At 40.6% G+C, this 5,773-nt stretch overlaps 1 protein-coding gene across 1 annotated transcript in view; it reads right to left on the reverse strand.

The window, feature by feature from the left end:
* The window catches only part of CTDSPL (CTD small phosphatase like), a 125,701-nt gene that overhangs the window by 23,615 nt on the left and 96,313 nt on the right, over nucleotides 1-5,773 (reverse strand). The window lies entirely within an intron of this gene.

A 5,773-nucleotide genomic window follows, 5' to 3' on the forward strand; every position in this document is an offset into this window, starting at 1 on the left:
GGTGGGGGGCCCCAAAAAAAAAAAAAAAAAAAAAAAAAAAAAAAAAATTATTTATTTAATTTATTTATTTTTGGCTGTGTTGGGTCTTCGTGGCTGGGCATGGGCTTTCTCTAGTTGCGGCGAGTAGGGGTTACTCTTCATTGCGGTGCGCGGGCTTCACACTGTGGTGACTTCTCTTGTTGCAGAGCACGGGCTCTAGGTGCGCGGGCTTCAGTAGTTGTGGCGTGTGGGCTCAGTAGCTGTGGTTCGTGGGGTCTAGAGCGCAGGCTCAGTAGTTGCGGTGCACGGGCTCAGCTGCTCTGCAGAGTGTGGGATCTTCCCGGACCAGGGATCGAACCCGTGTCCCCTGCACTGGCAGGTGGATTCTTAACCACTGCGTCACCAGGGAAGCCCTCTCAGCTGTTCTTAGACATTTTTTTTCTTCTGTATAAATTTTAAGTCTTCCTATTCAGAAACACAACACACTTCTCAAGAAATAAGAGCCACGACATCAAAACGTTTTAGTGGGGGCTTCCCTGGTGGCGCGGTGGTTGAGAATCTGCCTGCTAATGCAGGGAGCACGGGTTCGAGCCCTGGGCTGGGAGCATCCCACATGCCGTGGAGCAACCGGGCCCGTGAGCCACAACTACTGAGCCTGCGCGTCTGGAGCCTGTGTTCCGCAACAAGAGAGGCCGCGACAGTGAGAGGCCTGCGCACCGCGATGAAGAGTGGCCCCCGCTTGCCACAACTAGAGAAAGCCCTCGCACAGAAACGAAGACCCAACACAGCAAAAAAAAAATTAATTAATTAATTAAACCCCTACCCCCCACATCTTCTTAAAAAAAAAAAAAAAAAAAAACGTTTTAGTGATTCTCATTTTTTGGTAGTATTTTGGGATTTCACTGTAAATAATCATGCCATCTGCAAATAAAACTGGTTTTCTATCTTTTCCATATTTATATCAGTTGTTTCATTTTCTTATCTTATTACATTAGCCAGAACTTCCAATGATTTTCCTATGTTGTTTGCTGTTTATTTTTAGAAGACAGCTTTATATCATGTTTAAGTGATATTCTTCTATGTATTTGGCTGTACTGTTGATTGGTATGTAAAGGTTTATGGCTACTGTACACTGCATGTATTAGTTCTTTTATCATAAAATGTCCCTCTTTCTCTTGTTTAATGTTTTTGGCCTTGAATTCTGTTTTGTCTGATACTAATATTGCCACTTTTGCTTTCTATTTATTTGATCTGCTTTGTACATATTGCCCATCTCCTTATTTTCTACCTTTTTTTGGTATCACTGTATGTTAGATGCTGGCTCAAAAGCTATTAGCTGCATACTGTAACAGTCATTAGCACTGTTTACCAAATAATTCCAGTTTTCTTTCTGGGCACATGGTAGGATTACACTCCCACAGTCCTTGAAGTTAGGTGTAATCACGTGAATTGCTTTGGCCAATAAAATGTAAGCTGAAATAAGTCTTGTTACCTCTGAGTGAAAATTTTAAGAGCCAGTGTGATTTACCACATTCCTCTTCCGCTGACGTGACAATCATGGAAGCAAAGAGATGGGCCCTCCTTAGTCTGGTCCATGAATGAGGATAAGATAGAGTTATCTAATAGGATAACAGGAGCTATTAGTCACATGTAGCTGTTGAGCACATGAAATGTGGCTAGTCCAAATTTAAGATGTGCTGTAAGTATAAAATACACATTAGATTTTGAAGAATTAGTGAGATAAAAGAATGTAAATTTTATCTCATTGGTAATTTTTTCTATTGATTACATGCTGAAATAACATTTTGGACATATTGGGTTAAATAAAAATCTATTATTAAAATCAATTTCAGGAATTCCCTGGCAGTCCAGTGGTTAGGCCTCTGTGCTTTCACTGCCGAGGGCCTGGGTTTGATCCCTGGTTGGGTAACTGGGATCTCACAAGCCGTACGGTATGGCCAAACAAATAAAAAATAAAAATAAAATTTAAAAAATCAATCTCAAGTTTTAAAAAAGATTCTAAAAAATGAGGCTGCTAGAAAAAGTTAAATTACACATGCGGCTCCCACTATATTTCTACTGGACATTGGCACAGAACAGATGGCCCAGCCAACCCATGATAAACATGTAGCATGAATGAAAAATTAACTTTCCTTATGTTAAGCCTCTGAAGATTTGGAGTTGTTACTGCAGCATAACTGAACTCACACTGACCCTAAATCTACTCAGTAGTGATTCCTCTTTTCTCCTCTGTGAAAAGAGGTCTGATTTTGTTGACAGCAGGAAACTGCAGGTATAAATCCTTCCCCTTTCAGGCCTCTCTTGCTGCTGGAGGGCAGCAAGGTGACAAAGTTCTGGCCCATAAGACATAAGCAGAAGGACTTTCCTGGGACTTTCTGTGAAAGTATTTCCATAAAACAGACAGACATGGCTAGTGCTACTCCTCCCTCTTGTATTCTCTTAAATGTGGATATGATATCCGAAGCCTGTGACTTTGAGATGATAGTAAACAACAAGCATGAGGATGAAGGCAAACACTCCAAGAACGGTGGAGCAGAAAGATCAAAATATAGAAGAACAGAAAGAGTTTGGGACCCTGATGGTATCACCATGCATCCAAACTAAATCCAGCAACTGCCAGCATCAAGTTTTATACGTGAGAAAAATAATCTCCTAAGTTATTATTTGTCAGTTTTCTTTTACTTGCTGCCAAAATCATTCCTATCTGATACAGGTGTATTCTTGGAGACAGCATCCAGCTGAATTTGTCATGCCAATCTGATAGAGTCTTGGTCTTTTGTTAGGAGAATTTCGTTCATTAAACTTGGTTTTATGCCTACTCTTTGTTAGGTTCCTATTTATTGTTATTTATTTTCCCCTTTCCTTAATTTTTTTTTTCTTTTTGGCTGCACCACACGGCATGCAGGATCCTAGTTCCCCGACCAGGGATCAAACCTGTGCCCCCTGCATTGGAAGTGAGGAGTCTTAACCATTGGACGGCCAGGGAAGTCCCCCCTTTCCTTAATTTTGATGGCTTGTTCACAACTCTGCTTATTTCCCCTTTCACTCTCTGTGAATTTTGAAGATCTATCTTCTAATTGTGCTACTCGTCACAGTTCTGTTCCTAATAATTGTATTTATTCCTACATTTTCTACAATTATTTCATAACTGAATATCAGTCTCACCCAGATTGTTTTTTTGTCCCCTTTCTGAATCATTCCATGTCTGAAAATGTACTTCTTTTGCCTTAGTAGATAAATGAGTATCTTGGTTACATGTAGAATTTTGGGTTTGTAACTCTTCTCTCAGTAGCAAACATTCTTTCATAGTCTTCTGGCTTGCAGTGTTGCTGACGAGAAGTCTGGTGCTAGTATAATTCTCTTTTCTTTGAAAATATCTTGTTCCAGTAGCTTGTAAGATTTCCTTTATACTTAAATTTCAGAATTTCAATGGCATATATCTAGGCATACATGTGCTCCTTTTCTTGCTGCCACTAATCCTGCTGCAGATTTGGTAAATCCTCTCAATCTGCACATTCAAGGTTTTTTTTCAGCTCAAGAAAATTTTGTTCTATTACTTTTTCTCTTCCTGGAATTCCTATTATTTGCATGTTAGGTCTCCTAGATGTTTCTTCCCACCTCTCACAATTACTGACTCTGTGTTTTTGATCTGAATTGTTAAGATATTTTTTCCACCTGCTCCTCCAGAACATTAATGCAGTTCTCAGCAGTGATCATTCCCACTCTTTTTCTCAGTTCATTTACTGAATTTTTGTATTTAGAAATCAAGGGATTTTTTTTTTTTAAGTTCTAAAAGTTATTTGTATACTCAAAATTCATTTCGGGACTTCCCTGGTGGTCCAGTGGTTAAGAATCCTTGATTCCAATGCGGGGGGCGCAGGTTCGATCTCTGGTCGGGGAACTAGGATCCCACATGCCGTGAGGCAGGGTCAAAAAAAAAATTCATTTCTTGAACTATCATTTTCTTCTACCTTTTCCATTAGTTTTACCTCAGTGGGAGTCTCACATTCTAGATTTTCAACTTGTAATCTCCTCGGCAGTGGTAAATGAGGGAACACTGCAAGGCCCAGCACTGTGAGGCAGAGCTGTTTTCATGGTCCAGCAGAGCCCAAGTTGACAAAGCATATAGAGATGAAAAAGTCCCTGTACTACTGGGCTCCTCCAGGGCACTAGACTGAAAGCAATTCAGCTCATCAGTGCAGCCCCTCCAGGGACCACACACATTAAGTGGGCAATGCAGGCCCTTTCCAAGGGGATCCGCAGGCTCCCGCTGGCTTGTTGACCTCACAGGACTTCACATTTCAAGTCTTCATCCCAGGACTGCAAGACAGGCAAGCATTTTCCTCTGATGTGGTTCCCTGCTTCTTACTGAGTATCAGAGAGAATGAATTCTGTGCCCTCTCCTTCCCCTGGAGATGTCAGGAAAAGTGGAGTACTTCCCAGGCTCCACCAGCAGGCTCACCTGGGTTTCTCCAGAGAGGGAATTTAAATGGTCAGAACCACATGCTCAAGCAGTAGTCTTCCCAGAATCCTCTTCCTTATGTCTGTATGCACTTTTAAAATAATGTATTTTCTAATCTAATCTATTTTCTAATTAAGCTTTTCTGTGAAAATTGGGAAAAGAAAAAGAAATAAGGCACAGAGGAGAAGAGAAAATCTTACACAGATTCCACAAGTCTGAAATAATCTCTTCATATTTTGGCATACGTCATTCTGGTCTTGTAAATGCCTGTGTGTGTGTGTGTGTGTGTGTGTGTGTGTGTGTGTGTGTGTATGTGTGCTTATGACCATATACATACTTATAAATATACTTGCCTACTATATTTTAACTTTTTTTCCCCTAAGTGATATACTGTGAACATTTTCCTATATCAGTAATATTTATGAGACATCATTTTTAATAGCTGCATACTATTTGATTGTATGGTACTGTATAGGTCTTTTATTGTTCATTGTCGATCATTGGCTCACTTATAATTCTGCAATATTATAATCTATGCTGGATAGTATCTTATGGTTAAATCTTTGCACATCCATACTCATGTCAATAAGGAGGAACTGCTTGGGTGGACAGATAGGTATATTTTTAAGGTTTTTTTTTTTTTTTTGCGGTACGCAGGCCTCTCACCGCTGTGGCCTCTCCCGCTGAGGAGCACAGGCTCCGGACGCGCAGGCTCAGCGGCCACGGCTCACGGGCCCAGCCGCTCCGTGGCATGTGGGATCTTCCTGGACCGGGGCATGAACCCGCGTCCCCTGCACCGGCAGGCGTACTCTCAACCATTGCGCCACCAGGGAAGCCCTATTTTTAAGGTTTTGAGATCACACTGCCAAATTTCTCTCCGGAAAGGTGTAACCAATTCACACTCCTACCAATAACCAATTTACATCCTCTATTCTCTCTCTCACTACCCCCGTGCCAAACCCAAATATTATTTTTAAAAATATCTTTTGATAATTTGATAGATGGAAAAGGATATCTCATTGTTTTAGCTTGCACTTCCTTGATTACTAACAATATTGAACATTTTTTCATGTTTACTGACCAATTGTGTTTCTTATTTTATGAAACGTCAGTTCATGTCTTTTGCTCACATTATTTGGGATATAAAGTTTTAGGACTCTTGTGTCCTTGATAATGAATAATCTCCTTTGTCTTTCAGTGATTTTTACCTGAAATTCTCTTTCAACTGAGATTACTATTATAATCCCTGCTTGCTTGCTTGCTTTTTTTTTTTTTTTTCGGTACGCAGGCCTCTCACCGCTGTGGCCTCTC

This window comes from Lipotes vexillifer, unplaced genomic scaffold (genome assembly GCF_000442215.2).
Source record: "Lipotes vexillifer unplaced genomic scaffold, Lipotes_vexillifer_v1.1 scaffold539, whole genome shotgun sequence".
NCBI lineage: Eukaryota > Metazoa > Chordata > Mammalia > Artiodactyla > Lipotidae > Lipotes > Lipotes vexillifer.